Source organism: Zootermopsis nevadensis, unplaced genomic scaffold (assembly GCF_977971745.1).
Source record: "Zootermopsis nevadensis isolate Lab colony 2312 unplaced genomic scaffold, Znev_1.0 Znev_ptg000002l, whole genome shotgun sequence".
Classification (NCBI taxonomy): domain Eukaryota; kingdom Metazoa; phylum Arthropoda; class Insecta; order Blattodea; family Termopsidae; genus Zootermopsis; species Zootermopsis nevadensis.
Window position 1 is genome coordinate 13,654,445 of NW_028259134.1, and position 21,892 is coordinate 13,676,336.

Genomic DNA, 21,892 nt, shown 5'->3' on the forward strand with positions numbered 1-21,892 from the left:
GAAGCTGCACTCGTATCTTTTGCGGCACAAATAAACGCACAGTTTCATAACACTATTTTATGTTCCTTTACCGGTTTCAAAGGAGCCCTAGGTACCAGTGACAGGTTCTTCTATACATGAATTAAATTTCTGGTTCAGGAAAAGTCTGATAACTTGTTAAGTAGCTTAACAACTGTCAGCACCGCAAGGATTTTGTTCAGCGGGGATGCTGACCTGATGGTGCGAGATGCCGAGCACTCAAGACTGCTTCCTGTCATTATGTGGTCGCTCACCTCACCTACATGCACCTCTGCTCTGGCATGCTTGACTCAACAGAGAATATTTTTAGGTTTCCTATGAGTCTCGGAATAAACACAAATTATGTCCCTAAACAGAATTAATCAACGTAAACGTAAACACGTGTTATACCTGAGGTAGGAAATCAATTTTAAAATATTACTTAAGATACATTTCATCTTTCTAAGGGTCTATAATCTTCAAATATCGCTGAGATGATGAAATCGAAGAAGTATGAGCTGGGCAGACCATGCAGCACGTATAGGCGAGATAATAAATTCACACAAAATGTTGGCTGCTGGAAAGCACAAAGTCCGTCCAGATTCGTGTGACTCCGGACAGAGACGTAAACCGGGCCCTTGTAAACGTTATCATAAAACTTTGGGTTTGGTAAATGGATTGTAATTGAATGGCAATCAGCTTCTCAATAAGGACTCTACTCCATGGAGTCTGTTGAAGTTCTAGGGTTAAAATAACGCTGGAAGACTGCTGAGGTATTCACGGGGACCCGTGTGATGTAATGTGTCAATAATAATAAAGATAATTATGGAATTACTCCGTTCCTCTGAGTCGTGGAAGGTGAAGAATTACTGATCAAGTGTCAACAGAATACCGATGCTATGACGACGTCCTGGTTTTCCAGGACTATCGTATACCTCAGGAAATGGTATTAAATAAGCAAGGAATGTCAGCGAGAATGATGATTTGGAGGGAAACGTCTGCCTCTGTAACATTTTTCCATGTTATGTACACAAAACTTTCACGCTTTCCTCCACCGTCAGCGTAGTTTTTATTTGTGTCACCAGAGGATTGTTGCGTGCATTAATACAATGTACCTCGCATGTCGGATATGAAAGCCGATGTAACCGTCGCTGGCAATGCACACACTTCTTTTCTACAGCATAATGTGTTAGAACTTATGACCATTAAGGTTAAACCGAATAAGAATACCATTCTCCACATTACAGCGCAAAATTTAAGAGCCTTTACAATATTACAAAAAATAGTGAACTAAACGTTTATATCAATATACCAACAAACAGAATACTGCATAACATTAGCCTATAGATACATTCGTGTGTACAGTGGTCTCGTGATCCGTCATATATTACAGGAGCAGAACACAGTTTATATGACTGAAACGTAATGAGAGGCAGTCAGTTGACTAGCCAGCTAGATACAATGCGCTACAATCTTGTGGAATTTACACAACAGAACTAAACCCCTCAGCTTATATACACTGGAACTTACATTTTCAAATTACAGTGGATACACAAAACCCACATATATTCTCACAACATTTCTGTTTATAAATCTGTTAGATACAACTCGTTCTACCTGCGTTCTAAAAATTGTGCTGTTGCGACGAACACAGAACGACGAAAATTTCACATTTACCCCCACGGGTTACGTGTACAGATGTTTATAAACTGAAGTAAATTTAATTTCCACTAACCTCGAAGCATCACAGAAAGACATCTTCACAGCCTGTGTTATAAAACGTATTTGTTCTTTTCTTACTTAACAACGCTGATATATTTCATATTATATAGCTTCTAATAATAGGATGATTAACGATTAATGAATTAGAAAGAATGTCGACGGAAGTGGTTGGTGACTAATTCAAGGAACGGTCCCGTTTTCCCAGAAGGCACTGAGGAAAAGATAAAAATCTGTCACGACAGCAGATCTCCAGGACTTCCCGATTAAGAATCAGGAGAGGTGCTCACTCTACTTTGATGTTCGGCTCTTTGATTTTAAAATAAATAAGTAATACAAATCAAATGTGTCATAATTTGCAAGCCTCTATACTGTATCAAAACCTTGACGTAGAATGCAAAAGATCAGTGTTTTTACTGGAGTAAAATAACTTTAAAGCACGCTTGATGTGAGTTATATCTGACTGAGTATACACAATATCAGATACAGCAATGGAAAGACAAGAGTAAAATAATGTTTCTAAAGTAATAAATCTTTCAGAGACTAAAGTAAACTTACCCAGTAATCCAGCTGAGAATCCTAATACGTTGGTGGTCCATCGCACCTGCAACCCCATAATATGACATCTTCACCGTCGTGAGAATCTCATTATCATAAACCATTACTTGCCTAATTAACTCAGCTAAGATCCGCAATAGAGAAAAAAAAAGCTCATAGTCAACCTCATTCAATAATTCTTCATGTTCGAGATTGTGTGTTATGGTGTCATATTCTTTCGAAAATGAGAAAAATAACACTGAGTGCGTTTGGTCGTCTAGTGACATGCCCCTAGTTTTGAGCAGACTATCCGGAAAGTACAGCAGTAGATATATAATACGCACCCACAACGGGAACAAAAGTAATATCAGCTTTTATCCCATCAACAACATGGAGTCGCTGTCACGACAATAACTGTTTCGACGGATTTAACGTAGCGTCTATGAATTGCACGAAGCCTGTTAAACACATGTTACATGCAAAATTTAAAGTTAATTAATCCGCAGTTTGTTTCTTTAACACTTAAAATCTGTGATATTTAACAGCCCAAAATTAAATAATCGGCAAAAATAAACTCCTCTTGGAGAGGATATAAATAGGCGGTGGTGATACAGTTCGAATTTTATACTTTAATTAAAAAACGTAAATTGCTATTGTATTTCAAAAGCCATCATCGTAAATAAATAATTGATAGCAAAAAAATATTCAGCTGAAAAAGAAAGCGAAAATATTGCGAACGTGTGACTAAGTACATTATCATTTCAATATTTAACATCACTCACATCTCGTGTTGACATTAATTATCATGTAAATATTCATATTCGCCATAAGCCAATATTTAGGTTTTCTATGAACGGGAAATTCATTTACGCTAGCCTCAATACGGTGTTTCGACCCACTGCACAATTTGGTGGCAGCGTTGAGTCCTTGTCTGAAACGTCGTTAATGTCATCCTCTATTCACAGACTCTTTAAGAACAAAACGCGTCTAAGTACTACTTAAAATGCTGTTCTTTACTAAAGAGACGCAATGTCTCCATTTACATAGATCGTTTATTTAATGTCGTTTCGGTAAATAATAGCTGTTTACTGTTATCATCGTATGAAACCGATAAATACACTCTATGGGAAAAATTAAGAGTGTCCGACTTAAAATAATGTGGTATTACAGTTACCACTGAGTTTAAAAGTTTATCAGTCGAATTTATTTGCCAAATGTTTAAACGTTTAGAAAGTTAATTTAAGTCAATCATATACGCGGCTTCAAAATTAGGTTAGTCACATCAATTATTGACGGAAGGGAAAAAACAAGGTGCTTAATCTCGTAAAACTGAGTGGCGGTATAAATCGACCTGAATTGGTTAGGAAAACATCAATATGACATTTCGATAAGAAATAATGTTGTCTATTATTATTTACATGGTAAAGAGTACTTCACATACCAGTCTAGAAATTATGAAGTTCCTTAAAATTGAGTAGATTGTTTTGATTTACTTCAAAATCGTTACGAGAATGCAATGACAATTTTCCACAAACCCATTTGAACCATGATTTCAAACAATTTAGTTGTGCAGAATTTTATTTACAGACATAACATTCAGAATGTTCAAGACTGCAGTGAAACATATGAAAGAAAGGTGACAAGAAATAGACCTAAATACAAACAGAAAGAAGTGCATAAAAATAAAGAAATTTAGAAAGTAAACAGAAAATAACAACAAATCGAGTAAACCACGGAGTTTCTTGTGATACAGACACATGAATAATATGTGCGCAGTTGCTATTTGAGGTTATCATGGCTGTCTTGTGATTCACTGCACCGTGTAGCCCGATATCGCCTCTGAAACATCGGTAGGCGTCTTCCAGGCTACGCGACGAAACAACTCTGAAGACACCCACCGTTAAACGTAGGATCTTACATAACTTAGGATACAGGTGGTATAAATCGAATTAAGTGGTTAAAGTTAACACGGCTGAAACTACATTAAGAATTATTCACCTCGAAAGCAATCCATTAACAATTTATTTTCATTAGCAGAAATTTCCTGACAGGTTCTGAAGCACGGTCATGTTAGTTGAGCTCCTGAGGGCCTGAATGGCACTATCAAGTTCGGACTTCGCTTGACAGGATGAGAGGGACACGGCCCTCATCTATGCAGACGGGCGCTCAGCTATGAGATGAACACGTTGTTTAATTAGTATAATCCTACTCCTACTCTGACACAATATATAACCTGAACTTCAATTAAATCTCTAAACTTGAGGTCAAAGTCATCACCACCACAGCAACATTTCTGCAAATATCAATTACAGTAATAATAGGAAAATAATTATTAATATTTTGTGGCTTAGGTCCTGTGACGATAAAGGAATAATTCTGAAAGTATGCATATTTAGAAGCATAGTAAGTCTTCACTGATGAAAAATATGTCAACCGTAAGGCCTCTACCTACACGAGAAAACAAAACGTAGAAGTCGCATATGTTCATACATTCCGTGGGCGGGATTCGAACCTACGATCTGATTCTTTCGCCTAACTTAATCACCAGCACTCATGCCTCATATTCGGGAGGTCCCGAGTTCAAATCTCGGTGAGGTAAATACCGTACAGGTTTGAAATTAGCCAACGACCATTTCCTTCCACATCCTTTGCATCTGATGTTCATTAGTCATTCTATCATTCCACCCCATAGAATCGGAGACATTTATAGCGCCGTTAAATACACCAAAAACAAAAATAAGCAAGTAAGATACTTAAAGATAATGCAAATACAACTTCTTGTTTGAGGGCTGCTGTTCTAGGGATCGATGAATATTAACAGCTATGGTAACAATGTGTTAGATTTAGTCCTTCCCTGGAGGTGTTTAACATAATTCCAAACACAAAATCCTTACTCTCTAGATTCTATGCACAATTTTGATAGAAAACCATTTTAAAAACTTGGACTTATATCTCTGTTACACTTCAGTACATCTATTACTTTAGTACACATGTGGTTGCACACGATTTAAACTGACAGATCCAGATTGGCTTCTCAGTCTCAAAGTTGTCTCATCATAAAGTTGTGTTATTGTTTGGATGGTGGAAACACAAACCGCAACACACCGACAAATGGGGCAGAATTCAAGCTCCGCCAGAACTGGACATTACCATCACACCGATAATAGGGTATTTCGGGGCTAGTTCGGTCACGGAGCCATTTGGGTCAAGCGAACTAATTACCGTTCTGCGCAGCCAGTTTGCGCAACTTGTAGGGCATGCTATATTCACTGCACCCAGCGATAAAGTGTGCGAATGCTGTTCTCTGTTCTTTGAAGATACAACGCCTGCATTTTACTAATAATTACATCTTTGTTAGTATGTGGTTCCGGCCCCCATTCGACATCTAAGTCAATTAGACCACAAAATAAGCTATTAGTTATGCCCTAATTCTCAAATCGTTACTGTTATTTGGCTGTGTAGATATGAATATATGAGAATTATTCACACGAAATAGTCAGTGCTTTCTGTTTTATAGCTTTAGTACTGCAGCTCTTTCAACATAACAGAACATAACGGGGCAATTGTGGCAACTGTGAAATGGCTACTGTGGTCTCTGAAAAGCGATCACCTGACTGAAATCTCTGCAAATCGCGGCTGATGTCTGATCCTATGCCACATGGCCAAAACACACAACAGGAAGAGATATGTAATAGAGGAAGCTGTTAAAGGACACAATGAAAAGAAATATCAAAATTCGGACTACTACGGAGTTCTTCAATGTGTTTAAAGATGCTAGCCTATAACATAAGTTACACATTGTTACATCTGAAGAAAATCAAGCAACAGAGAGATTAAATGTCTCTCAAATCTCCATAGGATTTGTCAAAAGTGTCGGCGGAAGGAACGAGTATAAAGGTTGTAGATCAGTTTGGCCGTGTCAAAGATATTACACAAGAATTACGAATTCCATAAAATCCCAAATAATTGTTAAAGAAGGGTGAAACTGAATAAATAACATTCCAAAAAATAGTTTCTCCATGGAGACAAATTTGAATACAAGTTGTTAAAATAACGAATATACAACGTGACAGTTATGACTTTTTACAGTATTACTGACGTGTATATTTCACCTTTGGTCTTTTGAAGGCATCGTATAAGCTGGATGTAACACATGGATAAACTGCGATAACGAAAGAATCCGATTGCTTTAATGATTTTCCAGCGTGATATTTTTCCTTAATAAGTGTCTGCTCATGAAAATGGGTGTATTTTGGGATGCTTCGCCGTATAACCTGGCAGAAGTTGACCGACGTTTTGGAAGTGCTTACTGTTTCCACTACCGCCCTGATGATGAAGGCAGTAAGCACCTCTGAAACTACGGTTCTCGTTTACCAAATTACAAGGCGCAACATCTCATAGGGCAGCCATCATCATACTCGTCGTCGTAAAAAACTAAAATCTTACCAAGTGTGTGCTTAACTGAGGTCTCATATCTCTTCGGAATCTTTTAATTACTGCCAACAGCGTGATGCTGAAATTCTGTGCCTGAAACCTCTTACACAATGATGAATGTCTTCTGGGTTGTAGTACAGTGTTCTACTATACGTGAACTGTACTTTTGCAGCTCTAACGGCTTTGCAGCTCCGCTCATTACATGGAACGAGGTCCAGGACATGAGGCCGGTGCTTTAATATTTCTGGAGAAACGGAAACATCAATTTCTCTTGGTTCGTCCTCTGCTCAGCTTCCCACTCCTCAGGGCCACTGCGCGTAGGATCTTCGTACAAAAACATGGTGTGCTTAAGAGTAATGTAGATTTCTGCTAACGATGTCACGCAGTGGTGAAAACTAATTTAACCCATTCAATCACATCTCCTCCCACAAATTAGTCAAGTTTTAAAGATCTGACATACTGAAGGTGTGTTTAGATGGATTTGCAGAATGCATATGGAAGAACTGTGAACGAAACAGACAGATATCTGTTAAGACTATTCGATCACTTTCAATCCATCTCCAGTCCATTCAATCACTTTCAATTACTTTTAAGAACCTTAAATCTCTTTCAATCAAATTCAATTACTTTTAATCTATTTTATTCCCAATCAATCAGTTTCAATAACGCAAAAACACTTCAATTCATTATCAGTTCCTTTCAATCATATTCAACCCATTTCAACCCCTAAAATCACTTGCAGTACATTTCAATCACTTTCAAAATAACGTTAAATCCCTTCATACCCCTTTCAATCACATTCAGTAACTTTCAATATAATTCAATCACATCAAATCACTTTATTTTTATTTTTATTTTTATTTCAATCCCTTTCAAACCGTTGTAAAAACTTAATATCCCTTCCAATCCTGTTCAGGCCCTTCCAAACACTTTCAACCTATTTCAATTAGTTTTAGTCGTCAACAGTCAATTTCAAACATTTTATCTCTTTACATTTATTTCAATCACATGCAATGCATGTCAATGTCTTTCAATCATTTAATCTATTTCAATCAAATATCAGTAAATCAATTTCAAAAAAATCGATCATTTTCAGTTATATTCAGTCCCGTTCAACCCCAAATAATCACTTCCAGTCCCATTCAGTAACTTTTAATTCAATAAAATTCCATTAGGTCATTACCATTTACTTTCAAACACATTAAACCTATAAATAAGAAATATGCGAAAGAATACCGCCACAAAAATTTGTTCTGGCATGTAGATAAATTTCCACTAACACGACAATGCCAGGCCTCACACGCAATCACAACTGAATGCACAAATTCACCGCCTTGGTTCAGTAACTTACATGACCCTTGGCTCCATCTGATTCCCATCTCTTCCTGAAACTGAAGGAAATCCTGAGAGAACATCACTTCTTCTCAGCCGATGAAGTGAAGATAGCGGTGAATACGTACATGTTTCCGTCAAGAAGACGCACAGTTATATCGTTACAGACTTGTGAAAGTTTACAGAAGTATGTGGACTGCACAGATGACGTGATAAGAAGGAACAGCACACAATTACAGTAAACAGTTTAAGGAAAATTCCCGTTTTAGTTTCCATAAAATACATTCTTTCGTAAGGAAAAGTCGATGTTACTTTTCAGCACGCCTTCCTACATAATATTTTTGCAAAATCTTACAAATTCTACAAACGCTGCCAAGAAAACACAGAAAAAGCAAGGCCCCTGTCGTTATAAAATAAAGGAAGCAAAAATAAAATTGAAAATCGGAAAAACAAAAGCTACAAACAGGCGAAGTAAGTCTGCTTGTTGTGTCATGCAGTGGCGAAGATTATGCGTAACTATCAGTTGCAGTATAAATGAGTAGCAGAACTTGTCATGCGATTTCTCCGCTTTGATGTGTTTTAATACAAAACATGTTTTAAAAGGAGAATACATTGTTTGTTAACATTGCAAAACGTCATTTCATGCAATCTTTGTAGATACTCGGGTAAAAAAAACTTGCTTGTGGAAAATCAATGTACCTAGAGTGTTGTTTATTGTACTGCATTATACTTTCGTGTACTACATAACACATAGTTAGCTTTATACAAATGTTTTATTGTATATTATTTATTTACATTTCTTTCCACCTAACATCAGAACTAAAATGGCCTGGACGGTAAACTTAAATTGGAGAAATTGGAATTTCATTATCTGTGCTCTAATTGAAACCAATGCAGAATGCCTACGTATGACCGTGAAGGTTTCCTCGGTACGAGCAGGAGATACTCGGCTGGAATCCCAATCTCGTCACCAGGTGTCTTGCCTGAGAGTATTTTGTGGTTTCCATTAGACCTCCCAGGCGAATGCCAGAATAGTAGCTACCTTTAAACGAGATATGAAACCGCCGGAACAAGACGCCTATTCACCTAGCTGATTTTCACAACTCCAGACACGAGCCACTGCAAGCAGCACTGACGTGACGAAGGGATACAAGCTATTAAATTTCAAAACGTATCGATTTGACAGTAATATATTTTATTCTAGAATTGTTCATATTCAATCGATATAAACCATGACAGTCAGAAGGTAAGGCCAGGTCATTATTCACACGTCGTTACTCATCGATTAAACCAAGTACTTTGTAGACAAGGAGGTTCAGGTCAGTTTATTCACAATACAGATTTGTATCTAAGAAAGATTTGTCGATACAAAGTGAATTTAATATAAAATTTAAAAAGTAAAGCCATTTAAAATCTCCAAATATCCTTCTTTAATTAACCTTTTATAAGATTTCTGTCTTCTGGGTTGTTGCGCTGTGTAGTATGGTAGATGTTTACCAACGTTGGTAAACATCTACCAGACTACACAGACAGAAATCTTCATACTCACCGCTGTGAAAACCTCAAATCTTACAACCTTTTATAACATTAAAAATTAGTTACGTACACAGTGCGTTTAAAATTTCAAACAAACGACACAGGAACTGACTGCACCCTTTCATACTGCTGAGACGTGTCGCCACCACGAACCTAGCAAATCGCGATTTTCTACAGTGCTTCAAGTAAAGTGCAGACTGCTACCTTCAGTAGGCAACATAATCTGAGTCATGTACAGTTTGTATAAGACAAAGGACATTACACACAATGTACATTAAAAATCAATGTTAACTGGCTTCATCGAATACATAAATGAAGAATATTTACCAACAAATTTATCACACATTGATTATTATTAAGATAGGTTAAAAGAGACCAAAAGCCGGACATGTTACGGTCTGAAAGGTCATCAACACATTAATTCAGCAAGTATTAAACAAGATCTTTTGGTGGTTTGCTTAGGTCAACCATCAAAAAATCTTATTACGGTAGCGCAAATTGATCACTGATAATATACTTTCAGTCCGAAATGCGTCTAGTTTTCAATATGTTTTAACCTGTTTTAATAACAACCAGTTTGTGACAAAGGTTGCTGGTGCATATTCTGTATGTCCAAATCTCAAGGTATTACATGATACAAATTCACTCAACCGGTCAAGAAAATTCTAGTTAGTGTTGGAACCTGAAGTTGCATTTCCGTTGTCGTATAAGTTTGCCATATGGCCTTCTCCTGCACTAGGTAAATCAAGTCAAGAATCTTTTATCCTATTTTCTATCTTAATATTAGCACCACTCTTTCTCACGTGGTCTCTTTCCTTCAGATGACGTGGCTACGTAACGTGACATTTCTGTAAAGTGCACTTACCGCACACATCACTCGTGGAATTAATAACACCAAGTTTATTTTGTTAGACGTGAGGATTATGAAGCTCCCTATTATGTGACGCACAGAATTCTCTTCTTGTATCCGCTTTCTTAACTTTTATACACACAAATAAAGCTTCATTACCCTTCGTACCGTAACCTTACAGCCTATTCATTCCATAAAGTATACCACAACGCTCCACAGACTGAAGCAAGACATGGCGATGCGTCCTGTCATCTAGAATCTTGTACGTCATCCATAGCGGCGGCGACGTCAGGCACAATAAAAGCTTAAATACAAAATTTTGTTAGAAGTGAGAATTCTCCGAACGCATATAAAAATCTGTGTAAATTAGTAAAAGATATTCTTGTGTAAAAGTATTTTAAGTAACTGTTGTGTCGTCAAAAATTGTTCATCTAAAATACAAATTTCCAAAGAAAATAAACTGAATCTCTTCTAAGATATATATTTGTAATTTAAAATTGACAACAGTAGTCTTAAGTTCATTAATTTTTCCCTGATTCATAATTTTACAGTTGTTGAATTCTCATTGCATGTTGTAGTGGAAATGTATAAGATTAGACATTAAATGTTAAGTGGGACGGTCCCTTGCCACTGCGGTATGGCACATTCTCAGGTTACGGAGGAAGAAAAATGCCTCCAGACATCAAGGATATGCATTTTATAAGCGGTGGAGAGTAGCCGACATGTGCGACCATCCAGCATTTTCGTTGGACGGGTTGCTGGAAACTTCTCACAACGAATAATCCAGCAAGTTACGAAATGTAACAAAGGGCATCAGTCTTGAATGTATTCTTCAGAACGACGGGGGGTCGGTCAAGAAATACGTAAACAGAAAAATGTGTTCGTATTTCGTCACCACACCGCAAGACAAAATATGGACTTAGGGGCTTAATCGTTGAATCATCCTATATATTTCTTTTTATTAATCATGGTAAAACTTCAGATTCGTTTGTATCGATTCTTCTTGTTCAACTTTTGAGATTGTTAGCCTAGAGCGGAAAGTAGGTCTATTATTGTTTTATATGATTGATTAGTTGAACTATCCTTTATCCAGAATTCAGTACGTGTTTTTACAGCTGGATGTAGACCTTGAGACCGAAATAGAATAAGAAAGCACATTGGGGTCAGATATGCATGTTTTAACACGGACGAAGTGCCTCGCCAATTATAGGAACCGTATTATAGAAGTGAGTGAAAAGGCATAGTGAACTCCGTCACTAAAACAGAATAGTAAAACGGAATTATTGACCGGAAACATCTGCGCTGTAGGTTTGGTAGTACAGAGATTATTCTGCTTCGTCTCGATTAGACCTGCAGTTCGCAACAGCGCGACGGAATGTCTCTCTCTTGGTTCGCATTTGAAACGTCGCTGGTTCGAATATCGGCACGGATACCGTCTATCACGACTACGGTTAGCCGTGGTCTTACTAGTTCCTCTGGGCTTAATTTGGGCAACGATCACTACCATTTGTTTCGTATGCATATTCTTTTCTGCAGCATAGTATAAAGAAAGTTCATGGAATTAAAAATTGACAACAGCGCTTAGCTCAATAGGCGTCTACTGTAGTTTTACTGAATAGTAAAAAAGTTGCATAGTCAAAAGGATTTGGACTCCTTAAGCTATCTTGACCGATTTATAATTTTTTTTTCTATTTCAGTTCCTCCAGCGATTTGCTGAAATAGTGCCCTGTACTCTTTCCAGCTCATCATTTGCAAAAATTCGGCTGTGTATAAATTAGATCTACAGAGGTGACAATGTGGCGTTAAATACGTAAGAAACCAGGTGAAAAGAAGTCATATATGACCTTTGGATTTTGCAACGTTCACTGCCTAAATACGACATTCCGTACGATGACAAACATAAACTACGTTTTAGTTATTCGTAGTTTATTCAACGACTCTCAATATCTCACTGTAAATTGTCGAATGATAGGATAACTAAAGGTTAATGGATTAAGAAGTATGTGGAGGGAAGCGATTTTGACCGAAATTTTAAGGTACTATCCCGGCATTGCCTACAAGAACTAAATAAAACTACAACAAATTCCAATCAGGATGGCCGTTCTCCGGGGATAAATCCACTTAACATCCTTGCATCCATTTGTTTAAAATCCATTTTCATATTATCCTCCCACTGACGCACGGGTAGTCAAAATGGTCTCTACTCGTCCGGTTTTTCTAATGAAATTTTGTGTTATTCATAAACCCTCCCCCATTCGAGCTACATTTCTTGTTCTCCTTGAGATGATCATTTTCGACTTATGATCACGACATTGTGGTTGTAAATTAGCTGCTTTAGCTTCAACATTTGATCTAAAGCGAACAACTTTCCGTAGTTCAGTGGACTGGCAGGAGGTAACATAAGAACGCTAGAAATTGTAGCATACTTTTCGTTCTTCTGCAATTCATAATTTACCTACGTCGAAACTAGATTTTATCACAGCCACTTTCTGTGGTTACCAGATGAACAAGCTTCATTAATGATATAAAATCAATTGAGTAATATCTGGTCATGCAAACAGTAGACAGCAATTGCGTAACTCTGGAATTTTGGATTGTCTAAATAATGTAATGTTGTGAACCAGGCTTAGACATGTCCAGGTAGCTGAAATCGTACTTCATCTTTCAGAGAATATTTAATAGATGAGAAGCAAGCAGAACGGGAAAAAGAAGAAGATTGTTATTAATGGTAAAAGTACCTTTGTTAGAATTTCCCCTTTAACAAAGAGACTCATAAATAGAATATTACAGAACATACAGGGCAGAAATAATTTATGTGGTGTGTATGAAAGAAAAGGACATTGTAAGTCATGGAAACTTTTGACATTTTGAGGTAAAGATAATTTAAAAGTAAAGCCTGCAGACCGGTTCCTTTCATATTTCATTATATTGACCTAGAGAATATGAGCTTGTCTGGCAATTAAGCTTTAAGAATAGACCACTAATGGATTATAAAAGCATCGTTAAACATAAAGGTGACGTTGTTTCGGCACCTACTGACGACGCCGTGAAGGCACACATAGGCAGTGGAAATAAAACTCCCACCATTAGTAACACTATCAATAGGTTGTTAATTTGACGTTTTGGTCCCTCTACGGAGAGAAAACAGCCCTCTGTACCATCTGAACTGGAGTTGTCGGCGAGCCGTCATGCGGTCAGCCCGTCGCAAGGCCTCTATAGACACAGGACAGCATAACACAGCAAGACGAGGACAATGTCCATGCCTTGAGCCTTGATCAGCACTCAAACCAACAACCTCCGTTTCCAAGCGATGAAGACCCACGCCCTAGAATGTGCTGCCAATAGGATCGGCCTCTTAGTTATGGCCATCTCAAATGATTATAAACTGTCTTATAAAATAATGTTTGGTGCTCAGACATACTATATTTCTATGTCGTCGATATGTCGACCACATAAAACACTAATAAATGGTTACATTTTACTGACGTTTTCCCATACGGTCCATTAGATTTTTTACGTCATCCATGTTTCTATTTATTGTCGCAATTTTTACTCATTGAGGCGAATAAATGCTGACTATTGGTTGAGATATCTGCCGTGTGTCACGTACAGCCAAAACGAAACAACATACAAATATGTTTTAGCGTGTAGTTTTATATCTACGAAACTTAAACTGGTCATAAAACTAAATGTGTACTACACAACATAGAAATCTGTCGTACATGCACGATTAGTTGTCTGGAAAGTTCTCTCTGAAACCATAAACAACATTATACGTCATTCTCAGCAGATGATCAAAATGCAAAATATTTTAATTTGTTTGATGGAACATGTTAAATTGTATGGATGAAATTCATATACTAAATGGGATTGTATGAGTCTTAACACATTGTCCATAAAACATATCAAAACGATAAATAATTAAAAATATTCTACTACATATGCCATGTTATAAAAGCAGCCACAAGGGTATCCCCATGTCATGAAGCTGGAAGTTAGAACATTCCTGAGTTTGACTATAAGACAAACCACAAAACCTAATCACAAATTTTATATTTTACGTAACTACAATTTTTGTAATGACTGTATCTGTATTTACTCTAAGCAAAAGCATAATAAAGAGTGTTCAAACTGTTTTATTGTAGTCTGCCCATCCTCTAAGTTATAAACAAGGCCACGACGTTTCGGAAGCTGGATTCTGCTTGTTTAGAGGCACTGAATAAAATCGCGAAAAGCCTCAATGAGTGTGCTCGGTTTCGTGGCAGGAAAACTGTACTCGTATCGTTAGAATAAGAGTCACGCATGTGTGTGTCAAAGTAGGGACAAGTTACATGAAGACGGAAGGGCAGAATCAACTTAATCGTTACATCAAATACACCTGAGCCACAAACAATTTAAAAATAATCCTAAAAATTGAAGTGATATGTTTCACATAAGAGTTGCTAACCTAACCTAGAAGACTAAGCGGATTCACAACCCACAAGAACAAAGTCGAAAACTTCAGCGTTGTTCACAAAAAGGAACTAACGACGAAAGGCTCAGCGTTCTTCACAAAAATGTATTAAAAAAAGTCACAAAATTCTTGTGTCCACAGACGAGTTTGCCGTTATCTCTCAATTACGCAGAAGCACTTTAAGCACGAAATTTTTAAAGGCCTGTGTACTCTCACGGAAGTTACGTAACACAATACAAATTCCGTGGGTTGTAAATTCCAAATAAGCCTTGGAAATTGTTCTAGGTACTCCAAATAAAACATAAATATTGGAAACAATGGTACATATTTTCGGATAAAAGTAATCTGTCGGCCTAGTTGCGAGGAAATTAACTCCGATTGATGGTAAGCCACGCCGCAGTGCTGTGTAACAGTTCGTCTGTCATGTCATGATCGATCAGTACAGCCATTGCGCTGGATGACAAACGCATGACCTCATTACAAGCCTCTGAAACCCGCGATTCGAATCACCAACCGCTTTAACCGCTTATATCCCCTTAATGAGCAATAATTTTCCTTCGTCTTCAGCTCCCTCCTGATTATTATCGGATTTTCCTTTGAGTGAAGAAATTGATTATGAACAAGACTGCCGTTTTTGAATTCTCTTCCTTTCTTTCTTCGCCTGTAGCTTCTGATCAGCCCCCAGACCACTCAGAATTGAATCGGTCATTTAAAAAAGCACGTGAGTCCGAAAACTCACTTTCGTAAAATATAAAAAGTAAATTCTAGCAAAAACACGGATTTTATTTCACCCCTGATTTATCCCCCCCCCCCTTTCCCTATGTTCTACATAATCCTTTATTCGGATACGTATTGCTAAATGCTTCACTTATAGCACCAAAATATTTCGATGCGAAGTAATGGTCGAGAATGAATACGCTCTGCTCGTGAGGACCCCATGTTTACACCTGTACAGCGTTTACGCAACTGGCATGTTCAGCGGCCTGGCAACAAGGGTGATCTTCACTCGAGTGTCACAGAAGACGCAGGGAAATTGTTCGGGGGGTTAACCTGCGGCTGCCTCATTTTTGGACAGCAACATCCTCTTGTCGAGTTGCATTTGAAATGGTACACCCTGCAATACGTTGTTTCCTGCTTCTGCTAGAATTAAAAATATTCTCAACATTTAATAGCATGCCAGAGGCCTGATCATAGTAATGTTGTCGAGTGTCATAACAGAATATTCATGGAATTCAGTTTAAACTATGCAGAATGCTATAGTGACCTCAACAATCCCAAACAAATTTTAATTCTATAATTTCAGAACTGCAACTGATCGCAATGTTGTAACGCAATTACGCAAAACCGTACGGTATGCAAATCAGCAAAGAATTTAATTTAAATTATTTAACACTTACTTTGCCACAATTAGCCCGTTTATTTCTTAAACGCCCAGCTGTACAGGTCATGACATACATGGAGGGGAAAATAAATTCAAGAAGATAAAAATAATAAGTCTAGGCAAAAATTCAAATAACGGAAAGTCTGACCTTCGCAGACAGGAGACGTGAAGCAGCTTATATTTTTGGAGTAGTTTTTACCGCTCTGACTTATCCGTCTGTCAGTTCTGCTATTCAAAATAGGCGACAAAAAATCGCTACAGACAGCTGTGTGATGCTTCTTTTCACCTCACGACTACCCCATTTTTGAGTGTGGAGGCTTCACGTTGACAAAAGAGTTGATGTGCGTTTCATAAGGACGGAGGAGGCATAATCAGATGACACCAAATCCAGTAGCACATACTCAGCAACGTTACTGAAAGAGTAATTCCTCTCAGACATGGTCTCTCACCCTGAGGCACAGCACAGATTGAGAATGATTACTCCAGCTCCGTATTCCGGAGATCCCGTGTCCAAATCTCGGTCCGAAGACCTACTAGGCTGACTGAGGCGTTTCGTGATTTTCCTCGGTTCCTAAAGACAGACGTCGGCACAGTACTTTACATTAGGCCACGAACACTTAGTTGCAAATCCTTTTCAATTCATTAATCATTAATAATTCCATCATTCTACGCTACATAATCTAAGAAACTGGTATAGCCACCGGGTAAAAACCCATTTGCAGTCAAATAAATAATAATAATAATAATAATAAACCACAAATTAAAAAAATTACACAATGAGGATCATAATAATTATTCTACTCTTCTTAAAATATTAAGACCGATCTAATCAATGGACGGGAAATGTAGAAATTGAAAGAAACGTCATACGTTCTTGCACTCGTTTTCAATTATGTCAGCGGTAAGGGCTATTTTGGTTGGGCATTTTCAAGAGTTTGCTGTCTCTCAGAGCGAATACTGGGACAGTACATTAAAACATGTACCAGAACACCTCATTCGAAATCCTTAGCTAAACATAGTTGCTAAATAATCTGACGAAAAATTTAAAGAAGTTCATGTGGGTCTATAATTTTATACATCCCAGACTATATTTACTAGATCCTGATCCTATACGCCAGGAGTAGTTTTCGCCGTACACAGCCGGAAGTGGACTGCCCGGAAATTAAATCCGTAGTAGAAGATTTGAGACAACAATAAGAAGTTACCATTCAGCCGATGAATCAACACTCCGATAAGTCGATTTCTGTCTGGTACCAATTCTTCTGCTTCAATAAAGGACTTAATCGTCTGTTACCCACTCGCCTTTAATATAATAATAGCGTTACCGATAAATCTACATCAGGCTGTGTACGGCGCTCGATTTGGTAGGCTGCTGATTAAGGGATAGGTGAGAAACACATTTAGTCAGTCGGCATAAAATTTCGTATCGGATTGATTTACGAGATATAATAGGTTATTAATTCATATTATACGAATTTTCCAACATGCAAATAAGGAAGAGTTGAATGGGACCCGTTCCAAATCTGTTTTACACATATCTGTCATAACACCTTCACAGTTATTTAATAGTAACGTTACCAGTATTGTGTGTTCCGGCATGTCTACGGAAACGAAGTTTAATGCAAATGATATTAAACATGAGCTATGAGATGTTTGCTGTACTTTCCTTCGTCCTGAGGCCGTATGATGCTGTAGGTGGTTACCAACATTTCGGAAGAAAGCAATGCCGTCATCTCCAGGGTACATAATGGAGTCAATGTATTCCTCCGAAACGTTTTAACCACCAACACGACTACAAGACGTCATCGCCCAGAATACCGAAATCAACAATGCATACATGCTCTCGTTATAAGCGCTTTGGCTACCCGCGTCTTCGCATATCTGCGACTTTTATTTCATTGTCACGAGGGAAATGAATATTCCATCCACGACCACGGTAGAAGCTGTCGCGTAGGCGTACTGAGCTGCTCGCTAAGTTTCACCGACTCGCCCCACTACTTTGATTCCGGGTGCTACAAATTGAAACCTCTTACGGTGCATCACGCAGAAGATCCAAGGGCATGTTATACGTTTTCCGTTTTACGCGTTTTCGATTTACGTGGCAATTCGGAGGAACGCAACCCCCGCGTATAACAAGAGTCACCTGCTGTGCCAAATCTTGTTCTGAACTGCAAAATGTAGTCATTCAAACGGGGTCCTTCCTACAACCCCTCCCCTCCCCAGTTTCGCCGCAATTTTCAGCCTGAGTGCCAAGAATGCACTCTGGTCGCGCTAAAAATGTTCTGTTGTGAAACAAAGCGAGTTATTTAGAGACATGACACGGGGCCCACAGCCGCTATTATATGGAAAGTGTGTTCACAATTACTCGAGAACAAAGCGAAAGGAAAGTTTGCGTCGAAGGAGTAAAAAAGATAAATTTTAACCCTCTGTCTGAGGCAGAAGGGGACCCCCTGAGGTACTGGTCCATGAAGTGGCTGATCCCCCGGCGGCCGCAGACCTTAATGATAACTTTTCGTAAAGTTAAACGTGGACCAACATGAACGATGATGAAATATTCTCAACAAACGACAGCGTAGTTTCTTATTATCAAATGTCACAGACATTCGTCAGCAGTTCGCAGAAGAAACAAACGACCAGCCAATGTTAATTTCATTCAAAGAACGCATAATAATGCCTTAGAAACAATAGACCATGCGCTGGGTATGTCGAATCCATCAGAAGTACCAACATTGAATTGTTTGTGTGTGCTAAAGCACCAGATTTTGTAGAACTCAATCGGCAGAATAAAGTTTTCTTCGTCCGGAAATCCCGAATGACAAAGCGATACTTATATCCAGGAAAGAAGTAAAATGGTCCCAGTGAACTTAAAAATAGTAAGCAATAAAATCTATTTTTCCACTCAGTCTGGAAGTGGTTCAGGGTAGACTACACATTTCATTTCTCATACTAGGGTCGGAGCAATGGGGAAAGGATTCGACAGTCTTTATAAGAATATAAGAGACCTGGCAATACGAAACATACGTATTATGCCTTTAAATGTTACGCTCGTTTGAGTAAATTCCTAAACCACAAAAATAATTTGTGAATTTTTTATGAGACTAAAATAGGTTCTAAAAGTAAAATTTCATGGTCCGGGCATTTAAATTAAGTACTCAGCTGAGCGATTATAAGCTTCTGAAAAAGGCCTTCACTATAGAGTCAGACACTGTAATGGAAATTAGGACCCGAAATTCATTCTTCATCACGCAGTTGCGCAGTGATATAAGATTACAAACTCCGAAGACACGGGCCAGCAAATGCGAACTATAGGTGTCTGTGACACGTGAGGTTTTCTGATAATTGTCTTCTGGGTTTTGGCGCCGTGTAAACCGGTCGGCAGATGCATGTCTGTGTTTCCAAGAAACCAACTTTTCCACTCGCCGCATAAAATAAAAACTCACATAGTTGCTGCTTTTGCCAAGATAGTGTATTGTTTAGGCAATTTGTGTTGAGAAACAGCTGTGGAAACGTCGCATTACTGTGTGTTGTTCCTGTGCGTCCCACGTCGACTATATGTCGGTTTAATGGAACACGGTAATACCTCGACGCACCTCACGCCCTTGGCACAAAACATACAGAAACTCAAAATAATAGTTGCGTGAAAATTAGAAAAGGGAATACCAAACCCCAAATACAGAGTTATATAATAACTACTAATGTGGTTCAACACCATACTCACAAGAGGCCGCAATTGGAACCTATCCTGGATCATCTAAATACAATTCACAAACTCATGTCCTAGATTGCTACTGGTCTCTTACTTTCAGGTTTCCCGATAAAAACTTTGTATATCCTATCCGCTTTATTCTCTTCCATTTATTACCAAAGATATTTGACAGAATTAAAGGAGATATACGACAAAACAAAGAACACTGAAAAATGTAATAAATATTTGTTTTACCGACTATCGTGACTGCGACTCGTTGGGTTATCCTAAGCAACTCCAAATAAATTCCGGGACATTCTGGTGAAGTACATCCCTCAGATAAATCGATATTTTTTTATTAATGAATTGCTATATATCAACTGCAGAGAAACGTACATACACGCCCCAGGCGGCATTTGAAACAGCCCGAGTCAAGACAGCACTAATTTTGCAAAGACCGCGGTCGGCTAATTAAATATTTAAACAATTATATATTATAGAATTCTTGCAAGAAAGTTTCTAGTACCGTACAAATGTTTACTAACCGGTGTGCTGAGATATTATTATTAGTTCAAATGACGCGACTCCACAGCCTACAAGCGATGGTCCTCCAGCCTGCGGGGCCTAAAACTTTCAGCCATAAAAACTATCATGTTACGAAATAATGTTACTTAATGTTCACTTTGCTTCAGCTCCCTATTTGACATCTCTTATCCTCAACACCCTGTTCTCAAACACCTTCAATCTGTAATCTTCCCTTAATAAAAGAGTCTAAGGTTTACATACAAAGCGCGTATACTAAGTTATCGAGGTGGAGAAGGGAGAATAATATTAAAACAGATCTTGGGGTAATAATCTATTAATAAGAGACTGACTCAGGGTTATGGGCGATGACAACGTTTTGTATTGGAGATGGTGGAGTCCTTTCACAGGAGATTCATTAGAGACTGATTGATTACTGTATCACAGTGTTCTTTAAGGACACTGGTCCTATTTAAGTTGAAGTTATTTGGGAATGAGGGCACAGAGTAGAAGCCATTACATTCGTATCCCAGAATTTCTGGATGAAAGACACGTAACGAATATCTTATATCACTGTTGCTTCCACATCGTGTGAGTTACATTTCTCAGCCACCATTCTACCACCCGCCTCCGACGAATAACCTAACACAAGGTACACAAGAAGTCCAGGCATAGGCGAGCAGAAAGCAAGCGTCCACATTGCATTGCAGAAGACACGTCAATACTATGTCAAAGTTACATTGTTTTTCCTTGTCAAAACGTTACTCTTCCACTGTAGGATGTCTTAACTTCTCTCGATTAAAAAACAAAAAATTCCCGAAGCTTCACCGACAAGATTCAAAGTGTATATCTTTGGAATACAAGCCTAGATTTTTGCTACTGTAAACTAATTTGCTCGGCCAGAACCTGAGAAGCAGAACCGATAGAGTTCAATATTTGAATGACACTAGCTCAGACATGACGAATTATGAAGCGAATGTACGCAGAACTCGTGAATGTGTTGTTATAACTTCTTACCTTTCTTATTACAAGCGATAAGTGGAGAACGAATACTGGAAATCTTGAATTCATAGCAGTACGAGGTTTTACCTGAAACAAACACATTGTCAATTCAGATAAAATATCACATGCATAAGCGGGACTTGAAACAATAAATACATACAAGGACGAAATTTTGATTTTGAAAGCTCATATCCGAAACCACTTTAAAGACAAAGGTGTAGATAACATTAAGGTAGATATTAAAATAAATTTGTTACGATAATAATACGTCAGTGAACTGCCTACTTTAGGTCAAATGCATTTTGAATGATTAGCAGACTCGGTAACACATTCATAGAATTGTGATGTTACCCACACGCCAAGACATTTGTTCGTATCTACTTAGGCCTTTGATAGAATAACTCGTCCAAGGGTTCCTACCAAATATCTACAATTATTCATAGT

General features: G+C 38.1%; 1 protein-coding gene across 7 annotated transcripts in view; it reads right to left on the reverse strand.

Annotated features, from left to right (window-relative positions):
• Positions 1 to 21,892, reverse strand: part of SK (small conductance calcium-activated potassium channel) — a 349,222-nt gene that overhangs the window by 255,346 nt on the left and 71,984 nt on the right. The window contains exon 2 of one of the 7 annotated variants that reach the window (XM_087350045.1): positions 21,464 to 21,535. The exons of the other annotated variants lie outside the window; for them this stretch is intronic. The gene's annotated coding sequence lies outside the window, so the exon portion shown is untranslated. The remainder of the gene's footprint in view (positions 1 to 21,463; positions 21,536 to 21,892) is intronic. 7 annotated transcript variants of the gene reach the window in all.